This window comes from Suricata suricatta, chromosome 10 (genome assembly GCF_006229205.1).
Source record: "Suricata suricatta isolate VVHF042 chromosome 10, meerkat_22Aug2017_6uvM2_HiC, whole genome shotgun sequence".
Taxonomy (NCBI): Eukaryota; Metazoa; Chordata; class Mammalia; order Carnivora; family Herpestidae; genus Suricata; species Suricata suricatta.
The window spans coordinates 100,214,236-100,229,551 of NC_043709.1; the positions used below are offsets into that span (position 1 = coordinate 100,214,236).

Consider the following 15,316-nt stretch of genomic DNA (forward strand, 5'->3'; position numbering starts at 1 on the left):
GAAATTGGATGATTTGGAAGGAGCCCCCCCAAAAAGGTCATTTTAAAATCACTACTTAAATTAGAAATCATTGGCACAACCATATCTGCTTACATTCTCATTCTTAAAAAAGAAAAAACCAACAACCCTGAAACTGAAAATTGTATGTCATATTATGTGTATGATTTTTGCAAAGAAGATTATGCAGAATTCCAACCAGCAGGCCTACACTCATATTGGCCTCAGCCAAGTTTGGTGAATAAATATGCACATATATGTTTTAAGTTAAGGTAACATATTTAAAGTAGATATTAATTATTTTTTGTTATTTCCCATTTTATTAATTGTGCTTATTAACCAACCAGTTAGTAGGCCTAATCAAAGTTCATTACGCAGTTTCTTTATGTAATATTGTTCTATGTCAAAAATGCTTTGACAAATTTATTTATTTTCTCTGCTAGATTTAATTTTAGAAGCAATTTGTCAAGATATGTAAAAAATTCTGTTGCAATTTACATTGGGATTTTTTAAAATTTATGCATTAATTTGAAGAAATTGACTTTAAAATATACATTTTTCTGATGGCACAGATATCTCTCTCCTTTTATTCAACTCTTTTTTATATTCTTTAGTAAAGTATCATAGTTTCACCACATAGCTGTTCTATTTTTCTTTTAAAGTGTATTTATTTATTTTGAGAGAGAGGAAGTGTGAGCAGGGAAGGGGCAGAGAGAGAGGGAGAGAGAAGATCCCAAGTAGGCTCTGTATTTTAAGTGCAGAGCCCAATATGGGGCTCAAACTCATGAAATACAGGATCATGACCTGAGCCAAAACCAAGAGTCAGACACTTAACTGGCTGAGCCACCCAGGTGTCCCATGTTCTATGTTTTTTATTAAGTATATGCTTCAGTATTATAAAAATTTTGTTCTTATCATTAATATTATTAGATTTTCTAAGTGGTAGTTGCTGATTTACAGGGAAACTATTGATTATTGTGTGTTGATCTTGTACCTAGCACTGACATCTATTGACTTTAATAATTAAAAAATATATTATCCTGAAGTTTTAAACTAGATGATCATGTAGGCTGCATGTAATGACAGTTTTGTTTTTTCCTTTCAAATATTTGTATCATTTACTGTTAATGTACTGAATTGGTCTGGATTTCTGGTAAAATTTTGAACAGCAGCAGTAATTGAGACATCTCTGTTCCTCATTTTAATGGGCAAACTTATGTTCAATATTTCTGGTAGATACTGCACATAAATGGAAGAGTTTCCTTGTATCTCTATTTTGAAAAATAAGACTTTTCTTCATGATGTTAACATATAAATTATACCCTAGTGTTGAACCATTTTTGCATTCCTGAAATAAATCCTGTTTGGTCATATTATTCCAATATTACATGGCTGAGTTAAAAAATTTTACATCTAGTTCATAGGTATGATTGGCTTATAATTTGTCAGGTTTTGTCATTAGGATTACTATAGACTTTTTAAATGAGTTTTGCGTCTTTCCATCTTTTTTCTTCTGTTCTGGAACAATTTATATGTCATAAGGCTTATCTGCAACTTTTAGGATAGGTAGAGTTTACCCATGGATACACCTGGGTCTCATGACAAAAAAACGTTTTAAACATTATACTTCATGAATATCATACACAGATAATTACTCAATTTATAAGTGTGTGGCTTGATGAATTATCCCAAAGTTAACATACTCCTATAACCACCAATAGACCAAGAAATAGACCATCACTTATGTCCCCAAAGCCCTCTCCTGTCTTTTCTCATTTGCTATCCCCACTTTCCTCTCCAAAGACAATTACTGTCCTGACTTCTATCACTTTAGATTAGTTTTGTGTGATTTTGCATTATAAAAGGAAACATATAATATATATATACTTTTGTGTTCTTTTGTTTGGTGAGATTCATGTTGTGGTATGAAGCAAGACTTTGCTCAGTTGTCACATGGTATTTCATTATATAAAATTTGCCACAAGTTATTTATCCACTCTGCTATTGAAAGATATTTGAATGAATACTTTTCAGTGTTAGACTATGAGAAAATCCTGCTTTGAATATTTTTGTACATGTCTTTTGGACATACATATACATATTTCAAGTAAAAAAGAAACAATAGGATCAGTGGGTAAGCATGTGTTAATCTTTAGTAGGTCCTAACAACCACTTTCCAAAATGGTTGTATAAATTTATATTCCTAAAAGTAATGTATGAGAATTTTAGTTGTTTGGTATGTCGACCAGCACTTGGTATTATGGTCTTTTTAAATTAATATTATAGTCATTCTGGTGGATGTTTGGTTATATTTCAGTGGGTTTAAATTTGCCACCCCTGATGACGGAGTTAAGCATGTGTTCTCACATGCTTTGGCAGCTTGGAATGCCTATTGGTGACATTTGTCCACTTCTTTCCCACTTGGTTGTCTATCTTTTTGTTAGCATGTGTAAGATCATTGATTTTCAAATTAACTTCATTTTCCCCCAAATATATGCACTTAAGGCCACATACTTTCCCCTATTCGCTGGGTCCAACATATTTTTATATGCCATATTTTCATAATAACTTTTTATAATATTTACTATTCTTTGTCCTATGGGTTAGTTAGAAGCATATTACTTAATTTCAATTATATACAGATTTTATCATTATCTTTAATTTCTAGTGTAATGTACTGTGGTCAGAACATAGTCTGCATGATTTGAAAATGTTTTGAGACTTGCTCTACAAACTAACATACAGCCAATTTTGGCAGATATGTCTTGTCAAGACCGTGTACGCTTGAATTCTACAGTTATTGGGCACAGCACTCTATGTATGTAAATTAAGTCATTTGTTCATTATGGTGTTTGAATCTTTTATATTCTCATTGGTTTTTGTCTGCTTATTTTCTGTTTTTTAAAAACACGTCATAACTTCCCACTATGAAGCTTTCTTTATACTTATAATTTGTGTACTTTTCTGCATAAGATATATTTTGATAAAATATTTACTAAATATCTCCCATTGAAGTTGTTAGTTTGTCTATTCCTCCTTTAAGTTTTGTCAATGGTTGCTTTATATATTTTGAGATTATGGTTTTCTTTTGGTAAATGCAAATTTATAATTTTTATATCTTTCTGGCAAAATGACTTTCTTGATCATACTAAAATATCTTACTTTTTCCTCTGCTAAAGCGATATCTCTGTATTTCTCAATTTAAAATTTACTTTTTCTGGGCACCTGGGTGGCTCAGTCGGTTAAGCATTCGACTTTGGCTCAGGTCATGATCTTATGGTTTGTGGGTTCGAGCCTCGCGTCAGGCTCTGTGCTGACAGCTCAGAGCCTGGAGCCCACTTCAGATTCTGTGTCTCCCTCTCTCTCTGAGCCTTCCCTGCTCATGCTCTCTCTCTCTCTAAAAAATAAATAAAAATAATATGAAAGAAAATAAAAAATAAAATTTACTTTGTCTGATATTAGCACACCTGTAAGTTTTTTTTTGGTTAGTGTTTTTATGGTATCTTTTTAACCCACTTATTCTTAACCTTTCTGTATTATGATACTTAATGTATTTATTATGTAAGGAATATGAATTTGAATTTTGTTTTTCATTCAGACTGAGCATAGTTGTTTTGTCAGCTGGACATTTTATGTAATTATAGATCTGTTTAAGTCTAAATATATCATCTTACTACTTAACAGCAGATTAGATACAGCTGAGAAGAGGATGCTTGAATGGAAAAATAGGTCAGAAAATAATTAAGGGTGCAAGTAACAAGAAACAAAAGGGCACACAATATAGAGGGAGAGTATATAACAACAGGATAGGTGAGAGGCATAATATATGTGCAGTTGGAGTTCCAGAAACAGCAAATTCCATGTTTTTCTTTTTTCAACTTTTTGGAAAGTACTTGATTTATTCAATTTATATTAGTTTGTAAATATATATACTTAACTATATATGTTTTGTTAATATGTTATTTAATACATATATATGTTAATATGCATATAAATTTAACAAATTAATAGAACACACACATGTATATATTTACTGCTTACTCTAGATATTATAACCTGCAATCTTTACCTTATATATACACCTAATATATATATATGTACATATATATATAATATAAATGAGTACTTTCTCTACTTTGAGGAAAATCACAGGTCCTTAGAGCACTTTAACTCCATTTATCCTTTTGTAACTTTATACTATTATTGTTGGTAAATTGATTTCATATCTATTTGAACTTAAAAAAATTATATTTTATCCAGTTAATATTTATTTAAATTTATCCACATATTTTTCCTTTCTATGACTTTCATTTCTTTCTGAAAATCTGTTTCCATTTAGAATCATTTCCTCCCACCTGAAAAATTCCCTTTTCTGTTTCTTTTAGCATAGGCTTGTTAGTAAAGTTTCTCCAATTATTGCTTGCCTGAAATTTCTTTAATTCACCTTTTAAATTTTTTTAAAAGAGTTGTTTAATTTTTTTTAATGTTTATTTTTGAAAGATAGTGGGGAAGGGGCTCTCAAAGTCAGCACAAAGCCTGTCGCAGGGCTCGAATTCATTAACCATGGGATCATGACCTGAGCCAAAGTTGGATGTTTAACCAATTGAGCCACGAGGCACCCCTCACCTTTATTTTATTTATTTTTATTTAAAGTTTATTGTCAAGTTGATTTCCATATAACACCCAGTGCTCTTTCCCACAAGTGCCCTCCTTCATGACCAGCACCCCCCTTTCCCTTTCCCCCTCTCCCTTCAGCCCTCAGTTTGTTTTCAGTATTCAAGAGTCTCTCGTGATTTGCCTCCCTCCCTCTCCCCCAGTTTCCCTTCCCATAGTCCTCCATTAGGTGTCTCCTGTTAGACCTATGAGTGACAACATATGGTATCTGTCCTTCTCAACCTGACTTATTTCGCTTAGCATGGCACCCTCAAGTTCCATCCACTTTGCTAGGAATGGCCAGATTCCACTCTTTCTCATTGCCATATAGTATTCCATTGTATATATAAACCACATCTTCTTGATCCATTCATCTGTTGATGGACATTTAAGCTCTTTTCATGAAAGAGCTTCGCTATTGTAGGAAGTGCTGCTATGAACATTGGGGTACATGTGCTCCTATGCATCAGCACGTCTGTATCCCTTGGGTAAATCCCCAGCAGTGCTATTGCTGGGTCATGGGGGAGTTCTACTACTAGTTTTTTGAGGCGCCTCCACACTATTTTCCAGAGCAGCTATGCCAGTTTACATTCCCACCAACAGTGTAGGAGGGTGCCTGTTTCTCCACATCCTCACCAGTATCTATAGTCTCTTGACTTGTTCATTTTAGCCACTCTGACTAACATGAGGTGGCATCTCAGTGTGGTTTTGACTTGTATTTTCCTAATGATGAGTGATGCTGAGCATCGTTTCATGTGCCTGTTGGCCATCTGGAGGTCCTCTTTGGAGAGGTTTTCTATTCATGTCTTTTGCCCATTTCCTCACTGGATTTTTCGTTTTTTGGATGTGGAGTTTGGTGAGTTCCTTGTAGATTTTGGATACTAGTCCTTTATCCTACATGCCATTTGCCACTATCTTTTCCCATTCTGCTGGTTGCCTATTAGTTTGATTATTTCCTTTTCAGTGCAGGAACTCTTTATCTTGATGAGGTCCCAATAGTTCATTTTTGCTCTAATTCCCTTGGCTTTGGGGATGTGTCAAGGAAGAAATTGCTGCGATTGAGGTAAGGAGGCTATTTCCTGCTTTCTCCTCTAGGGTTTTGATGGTTTCCTGTCTCACATTCAGGTCTTTCATCCATTTTTAATTTATTTTTGTGTATGGTGTAAGAAAGTGGTCTACTTTCATTTTTCTGCATGTTGCTGTCCAGTTCTCCCAGCATCACCTGTTAAAGAGGCTGTCCTTTTTCCATTGGATACTCTTTCCTGCTTTGTCAAAGATTAATTTGCCATACATTTGTGGGCCCAGTTCTGGGTTCTCTATTCTATTCCATTGGTCTATGTGTCTGTTTTTGTGCCAATACCATACTGTCTTGATGATGACAGCTTTGTAGTAGAAGTTAAAGTCTGGGATTGTGATGCCTCCCGTTTTGGTTTTCATCTTTAATATTTATTACTTTGGCTATTTGGGATTTTTTTGTGGTTCCATACGAATTTTAGGATAGTTTGTTCTAGTTTTGAGAAGAATGCTCATGCAATTTTGATTGGGATTGCATTGAATGTGTAGATTGCTTTGGGTAATAATGACATTTCAACAATGTTTATTCTTCCGATCCATGAGCATGGAATGTTTTTCCATTTCTTTGTGTCTTCTTCAATTTCTTGCATAAGCTTTCTATAGTTTTCATTGTAAAAGTCTTTTGCATCTTTGGTTAGTTTTATTCCTAGGTGTTTTATGGTTTTTCGTGCAATTGTGAATGGGATCAGTTTCTTGATTTCTCTTTCTGTTGCTTCATTATTGCTATATAAAAATGCAACCGGTTTCTATACATTGATTTTGTACCCTGGGACTTTGCTGAATTCATGGGTCAGTTTTAGAAGACTTCTGGTAGAGTCGATCAGGTTTTTCATGTAAAGTATCATGTCATCTGCGAAACGTGAAAGTTTGACTTCTTTGTGGATTCTGATGCCTTTTATTTCCTTGTGTTGTCTGATTGCTGATGATAGGACTTCCAACACTATGTTAAACAACAGTGGTGAGAGTGGACTTCCTTGTCATGTTCCTGATCTCAGAAGAAAGGCTCTTAGTTTTTCCCCATTGAGGATGATATTAGCTGTGGGCTTTTCATAAAGTGCTTTTATGTTTAAGTAAGTTCCTTCTATCCCAATTTTCTCGAGGGTTTTTATTAAAAAGCGATGCTGTATTTTGTCAAATGCTTTTTCTGCATTTATCGACGGGATCATATGGATTTTATCTTTTCTTTTGTTAATGTGATGTATTACGTTGATGGATTTGCGCATATTGAACCAGCCCTGTAACCCAGGGACGAATCCCATTTGATCATGATGGATAATTCATTTTATGTGCTGTTGAATTCGATTGGCTAGTATCTTGTTAAGTATTTTTGCATCTGTATTCATGAAGGATATTGGCCTGTAATTCTCTTTTTTGTTGAGTCTCTGTCTGGTTTGGGAATCAAAGTGATGCTGGCTTTGTAGAATGAGTTCAGAAGTTTTCCTTCTATTTCTATTTTTTGGAATACCTTGAGAAGGATGAGTATTAACTCTGCTTTAAATGTCTGGTAGAATTCCCCTGGGAAGCCATCTGGCTCTGGGCTCTTATTTGTTGGGAGATTTTTGATAACTGATTCAATTTCTTCACTGGTTATGGGTCTGTTCATATTTCTATCTCTTCCCATTTGAATTTTGGTACTGCATGTGTGTTTAGGAATTTGTCCGTTTCTTCTAGATTGTCCAGTTTGTTGGCATATAATTTTTCATAGTAATCTCTGATGATTGCTTGTATTTTTGAGGGATTGTTTGTAATAGATCAATTTTTATTCATGATTTTGTCTATTTGGGTGTTCTCTCTTTTCTTTTTGAGGAGCCTGGCTAGAGGTTTATCGATTTTGTTTAAATTTTTAAAAAACCAACTCTTGGTTTCATTGATCTGTTCAACTGTTTTTTTGAATTCTATATTGTTTATTTCTGCCCTGGTCTATATTATTTCTCTTCTTCTGCTGGGTTTGGGGTGCTCTTGCTGCTCCTCTTCTAGTTTTCTTAGGTGCTCTGTTAGATTTTGAATTTGTGCTTTTTCTAGTTTGTTGACATAGGCCTGGATTGCTATATACTTTCCTCTTAGGACTGCCTTTGCTGCATCCCAGGGAGTTTGGATTGTTGTATTTTCGTTTTCATTTGTTTCCATATATTTTTTAATTTAGTCTCTAATTGTCGGATTGGCCCAATCATTCTTTAGTAGGGTGGTTTTTATCCACATTTTTGGAGGTTTTCCAGACTTTTTCCTGTGATCGATTTCAAGTTTCACAGCATTGTGATCTGAAAGTGTGCAAGTATGATCTCAATTAGTTTGTATTTATGAGGGGCTGTATTATGACCCCGTATATGATTGATCTTGGAGAATTTGCCATGCACACTCGAGAAGAAAGTGAATTCCCTAAGTACAGGGTGCAGAGTTCTAAATATATCTATCAATTTCATCTGTTCCAGTGTGCCATTCAGGTCCATTGTTTCTTTAGTGATTTTCTGTCTGGTTGACCTATCCATTGCTGTAAGTGGAGTATTAAAATCCCCTGCAATAAGCACATTCTTGTCAATAAGATAGTTTCTGTTTGTGATTAATTGTTTTATGTATTTGGATGCTTCCAAATTCGGTGCATAGATGTTTATAATTGTTAGCTCTTCCTGATGGAGAGACCCTGTAATTATTATATAATGTCCTTCTTCATCTTTTGTTACAGCCTTTACTTTAAAGTTCAGTTTGTCTGATATAAGTATGGCTACTCCAACTTTCTTTTGACTTCCGGTCACATGATAGATCTTTCTCCATCTTACTTTCAATCTCAAGGTGTCTTCAAGTCTAAGATGAGTTTCTCGTAGACAGAAAATAGATGGATTTTGGTTTTTTATCCAGTCTACTACCCTGTGTTGTTTGATTGGAGCATTCAGTTCATTTATTATTATTGTGTTATTATTGGAAAATGTGGGTTTAGATTCATTGTGTTCTCTGTAGAGTTCATGTTTGTAGTGGTGTCTCTGGTACCTTGCTACATTTCCCTCATAGAATTCCACTTAGGATTTCTTGTAGGGCTGGTTTGGTGGTCATGAATTCTCTCAATTTTGGTTTATTTGGGAACACCTTTATCTCTCCTTCTATTTTGAATGACAGGCTTGCTGGACAAAAGATTCTTGGCTGCATATTTTTCCTGTTCATCACATTGAAGATTTCCTGTCATTCTTTTCTGGCCTGCCAAGTTTCAGTAGATAGGGCTGTAACCACTCTGATAGGTTTCCCTTTGTATGTTAGGGCCTTTTTATCCCTAGCTGCTTTCAGAATTCTCTCTTTATCTTTATATTTTGCCAGTTTCACTATGACATGTTGTGCCGAAGGTCGATTCAAGTTACATCTTAGGGGACTTCTCTGCACCTCTTGGATTTCAATGTCTAATTCCTTCCCCAGATTGGGGAAGTTCTCAGCTATAATTTTATCAAGCACCCCTTCAGGACCTTTTTCTCTTTCTTCTTCGGGAGATCCTATGATACAGATATTGTTCCATTTGATTGTATCACTCAGGTCTCGAATTCTCCTTTCATGCTCCTGTATCAATTTCTCTCTCTTTTTCTCAGCTTCCTCTTTTGCTATAACTGTATCTTCTATTTCACCTATTCTCTTCTCTGCCTCTTCAATCTGTGCAGTGGCCACCTCCATTTTATTATTCACCTCACTTATAGCATTGTTTAACTCGTCACAGCTCTTTTGAAGGTCCCTAGTCTTTGTATCAATGGCTTCTCTGATGCTTTTTTCTAAATTCATGTTCAGTTATGTTGCTTATGTCTGTTTTGAGCAGTTCTGTGGCTGTGATTTCTTCCTGGGATTTCTTTGGAGGAGAGTTCTTTTGTTTTGTTATTTTGGCTAGCTTTCTGTCCCTTGTCAGTTTTAAAAGCTTGTTATGCACTGTGCACCTATTAGTATTGCTCTATTAAAGGAGGCTCATTGACAGTCCAAGACCTGTCGTTTCAGGAAGTGTTCTTTTAATGGTGTCTCTCGGTTTCTCTTGTTGTGGCTTTGATTATTTTATTTCCCTACTCAGTGATATTTGGGACTCTCCACCAGTGTAATTTGGCTTGTTTCTTGAGGTAGACCAGGCGCCTATGAGGCTGTCATTTGTATAGATTCTATGTGTTTTATTCCCACTCTAGCAGATCAGAGTATGGTGGCTTCAGTCCTTCTCAGTTTGATAGTTGTGGGTGGGCGGAGATTATAGAGCTCCCTACTTCTCTGCCATCTTGCCCCTCCTCCTCTCATCTATATTTTTGAAGTATATTTTGCTGGATATAGAATTTTACATTTCCAATCATTCTCTTTGAAGACATCATTCAATTATTTTCTAGCTATTACAATTTGTATTGAGACATTAGGTATCAGTGTTGTTTTTGCCCTTTTGTAGGTGATTTGTTTTCCTCCTGCTGCTTTTAAGATTTATATGCATATTTTAAAGGTTTCCTTTAATGGCCCTACATGTGGATTTCTTTGGTTTGTTCTGTTTAATGTTCAAAAGGTTTCTTAAACATGTGGCTTGATGTTTTATTTTACAGGGAAATTTTCATCCAGTATCTCCTGAAATACAATTTGCCTCATTTTTTCTCTCTTGGGATTTCAGTTAAATATATACTAGTTCTTTTTCCCATTTCAGTAGTCTTATATATTCTTTTATTTATTGTCAATCCTTTTTTCACACTTCTTCAATTTGGAAATTTTTTCTTTCAATTAATCAATACTCCCTTTGACTGTGTTCATCTAATCCAGTCTGCTGTCCAATCTATTGCATTCTTAATTTCGATTATTGAATATTTCAATTCTAAATTTCCACTTTCCATATCAAATCTTTTATATGTGTGTGTGTGTATATATATATATAGTTTTCAGGTCTCTTTCAAAGTTGTCATCTTCTCATTTGATTTTTTTTACATATTTATTTTTTTAAAGTAGGTTCTACCCCCCTCCCCAAGTGGGGCTTGAACTCATGGCACTGAGAGCAAGGGTCTACTGACTGAGACAGCCAGGCACCCCTACACCCCTAACTTATTTTACATATTACTCATGTTTTTTTTTTTTTTAAAGTCTGAGGGATGCAAAACTTGAGAGACCATTGAATACTGAAAACGAACTGAGGGTTGAAGGGGAAGTGAGGGGGAAAGAGGCGCTGGTGATGGAGGAGGGCACTTGTGGGGAAGAGCACTGGGTGTTGTATGGAAACCAATTTGACAATAAACTACTTTAAAAAAAAAAGTCTATCTGATAAATCCACTATCTGAATGCCTTGTGGGGTCCATTCATATTGTCTGCTATGTTTCTGTCTGTTATTTTGAATGCTTGTTTATTTGACAGGAGAGGGGGAAGTAGAGACAGATTTTTTTGCATAAAACATTGGAGAGATAATTGGACTTCCTAGATGGTATCTTCCTACATAGAATTAGTGTTGTTGTTTCTTGTAGACATTTAGATTAGGGCTGATCAACTAGTCCAATAAAAGATTTGAAGATGGGCTAATGTTTGTGAAGCCTGGTCCAATACTGGTTCACTGCTATTCTTGGGTATAGCCTTTTGATATCCCAACCAAAAACCTGGGAGGCTAAGTAGCACTTTCCTCTTGGGGAGTTATTAACTTTAAATACCATTCTCCAGAACTTAAGATGCTGCTGAAAGTTCTTTACTTAGCTTCTTAGCCACAATTTTTGATCAAATGTCTCTAGGGGGAAGAGACATATAAAATGTTGAACTCATCAGTCTGGACTTCCTTTTTCTCTAGGTCCTTATTCCTATAAATATTTGCTGCCCTGATAGCTCTCCAGTGCCTTGAGTAGATTATTTATTTATGTGATGCTTAACCTAGCTCTTCTAGTTGTTTTTGCGGACAGGTTTGGTCTAAAACAGACTGGAAGAAGCTTTTGTTGTTGAAAGTAGGAAAGTTATAGCACTTCCTGATGCCATTAAAATAATTTTTTAAAAATGTTTTTATTTTATTTTGAGAGAGATAGAGCATGAGAGGGAGAGGGGCAGAAAGAGGAGAGAGAATCTAAAGCAGGGTCTAAGCTCCAAGCTGTCAGCACAGATCCTATCACAGAGTTTGAACTCAGGAACTGTGAGATCATGACCTGAGCCGATGTCAGATGCTCAACCAACTGAGCCACCCAGGCACCCCAACCCCCACTCTTGATGCCATTTTAAAAGTTATCTATTACTACCATTTCAATTTTTGGTGTGATTATTGTTCTCAGATTTTCTACACCTTTGAGTAAGCCTCCTAGAAAATCATCCGTTTTATTTAAGTTAAATTTTATTGTTATAAAATTATATATAATATTCTCTTATAAGTTAAAAAATGTTAGTGTATCTTTTGCATGTTTTCTTTCTCATTCTTAGGTTTCTAAAAATATGTATTTCTTCTTAATCAGAGTTGGCAAATATTTATCTACATTATTGTTCTGTTCAATAACCTGGTTTCTTGTTCTATCAGTTAAGTTTATGGTTTAAAACAATTTTAAATGTTTCTTTACATATTTTGAGTTCAAGAGAGAATGAGCAGGGGAGAAGCAGAGAGAGTGGGAGAGAGAGAATCCCAAGCAGGCTCAGTACTGAAAGTGCAGAGCCCCACTTGGGGCTTGAACCCATGAACCTGAGTTGAAATTATGAGTCAGATGCTTAACCAACTGAGCCACCCAGGCACCCCTAAGTTTATGGTTTTTAATTTAAAAAAAATTTTGTCTTCTAGTGGATGTCAGGTTTTTTTTGTTTTTTTGTTTTTTTAGGGAGAAAGAACGTGGGCATGAGTGGGGCAGGGGGCAGAGGGGGAGAGAGAGAGAAAATCTTAATAAGCACTCTCCATACTCAGCGTGGAGCCCAAGCAGGGCTGATTCCATGACTTTAGGATCATGACATGAGTCAAAATCAAAAGTTAGCTGAACCGACTGAACCACACAGGCGCCAAGGATCTCAGTTTTAAGCCAAGTCAAGATGGCAACTTGAGACATGATATTTAAACAAACAAAGAAATAAGCCTTCCCTTTGTTGTAAAAGAGTCAGGTTCCAATCCTGACTCTATCATTTACTATCTGTCTCTTAGGCAACTTGCTCCAAGGGTCTGACCTTCACCTGTGAAAGGAGAATAATAATATCTATTCTATAAGATATTGTGAGATAGTGTATTGAAGAATTCAGTACAGCTCAAGTTGTTATTTGACATGTGAACAACTGAGTAACAATGTAATTAGAATAGTCATAGGGCAGATAGCACAACTGCTGACAAATATTTGGGATGTAATGTGAAGTGATTACTCTGACAATAATGGAATATGGAAGCTAAGAGCTAAGATTTAATTAGACAGACTTGGGTTTGGATCCTGGCTCTACCACTTACTTACCTGTGTGAACCTGCACATGGTCCTTAACATTTCTGAGCCTCAGTTTTCTCCATCTGTAAAATGTGAATAATATAGGATTATTTCAAGAGCTAATCAATATAACACACACAAAGTTATTAATGCAGAGCCTGGCATATAGTCTTTAATACATTTTAGCTATTGTTATTAAATTGTTAATTCCAGAAGACAGGGCTAGAAACAATAGTAGAGATTTCAGTACAAGAAGGATGTTTCCAAAGATTAAAGTTATCAAAAAATGGAAAGATCTAACATTGCAAGTAGTAAGTTACACATGAGCTAAATGCTCAGTCTCCAAGATGTTTTCAGCTCTGAGATTCTATGACAGTATCAGTGTTCCAGGTCCTTCCCCCTTTCCAGATTCCTAGGCTATTTGCCTTTGCTGTCTCACTTGGCAGTTACTTTGCTATGTATGATATGTGTTCTTTTTGGCTTGTTTGTCTCTTCATACATTTAATCACAATGCAGGAAGCCCCATGCCAGATGCTGAGAACCAACTGAGAAGCAACACCAGAACCCCCTCCCTTACCACTGAGGCTACGGTCCAGCAGGCAAGAGAGACATTAATCAACCGACCTTACTTACTACTGAGTGTGTGACTACAGCCTGAGATAAGAACCCTGAATATGAGAGAGCATGGAGAACCTGACCCAGACCCGCAGCTCAGGATTTCCATGAGTAAATGACATGTGAAGTGACTAGGATGGCTAAAGTAAACCAGGGACTGAGCAAGTCTTGTCTTAGATGTTCATCCGCTGCTTCTAAATCTCACATCGCTCGACTTGGGATCGTGCTGTTCTCACACTGCACCCACTGCTCTGGCATCTCCTTATGTGGGGCATCTCTCCTGAAACCATCCTCCCTGACTTGCCCCTATTAATCAGAACCTATCTGTCTGGTGTCTCATTTCCTTATGCTGGGCTCAGAGCTAAGTTAAGATTAAGAAGACACTTCTTTTTGATTAAATCTTTGTATTTTATCAGAGGCTTTAAAGAAGTAGGATGAGTAATGAGTCATTCCAGCCATTGTTGGTAGAAAGGATATTTTTGGGCAAAGAGCCTTTCTCTTCCTCTAAACTACCTGATGTCATGGTTGTATACTTGACCTACACTGAAGTCCCACTCCGCCTCTCTACACCCCATTCCCTACCTCAATGCCCCTCCAACTTCTCACACCCACAGACTCACCACAATCAGCGTGAATCCCTCCTACACATGCATTCACACTCACAATGTGCTTTCTGCAGGTTTCCAAGGTAAAACAGCAAAGGAATCTCTTCCACCTGACCGAAAGGAGACCTTGTCGAAGAAGGAACAATCGCTCGCCTCTCCTCCTGGCAGCAATTAGTATCAGTCACAGTTGGCTCCTCCTTCAAGGAAGAGAGAACGTAAGGGGAACTGAAGGGTGCCTGCCCTGTCACCTCTGTGTCTGGCTCAGTCAACTTAAATCATCTTCCTCAAACCTCTCTCTTAGGCATTGGAACACACAGAATTGTTTTGGTTTTGGAGCAAATTGACTATGAAATGACAAATCATTCATAAGGGTTCTACTGAAATAAATGTGAAAGGCTTCTGTCTGCTCTAAATCATGCTATGATATCAACTGTTCACCTTTTTTTCTCTTTCTCCTCATAAAAAAGAAGGGCAGGCAGTACCATTTGGTGGTGGTGTTATTGTCAGTATTAATTTTATAAAGAGTCACGTTGACAATGATTATCTGTGCACATGCATGTTCTGCCTAGAGTCATGGAAGAATTATTTTGTGTCACCAATCACAAACTGACCAGTGGGTGTGAGGGAGAGGCCCAAGACTGGTTGTCTCAGAGAAGAAGTCAACCAGGGCTATTAAATAAAAATATAGGGGCACCTGGCTGGCTCAGTCAGAAAAGCACGCAACTCTTGATCTCGAGATTGTAGGTTTTTATTTATTTAAGATTACATAAATAAATAAAAATCTTTAACAAATAAATATAAATTAAAAAATTAAAAAGTATATTCACAGGTAGATAATCTACCTCTTCAGAAGATTTCAATCGGCTATCAATATAGGAATTGAGAGAAGTAGTGGGCAGTGTGGTGGACTAATGGTATGGAGTGCTGGTTTGCAAGGCAGTGGAAGGGATTGCACCTATATGCAGGATGAGGGCCTCTAGGAGATCTGAAAGAAAGCTCCAGAATTGATCAAATATGCAGAACATGGGATTTTGGAAGCAA

General features: G+C 36.2%; 1 long non-coding RNA gene across 1 annotated transcript in view; it reads left to right on the forward strand.

Moving 5' to 3' along the window:
- Positions 1–14,601, forward strand: part of LOC115303363 — a 48,517-nt gene extending 33,916 nt beyond the window's left edge. The window contains exon 4 of the long non-coding RNA XR_003913996.1: positions 14,350–14,601. This is a non-coding gene — a long non-coding RNA (uncharacterized LOC115303363). The remainder of the gene's footprint in view (positions 1–14,349) is intronic.
- The last annotated feature ends 715 nt before the right edge of the window (positions 14,602–15,316 follow it).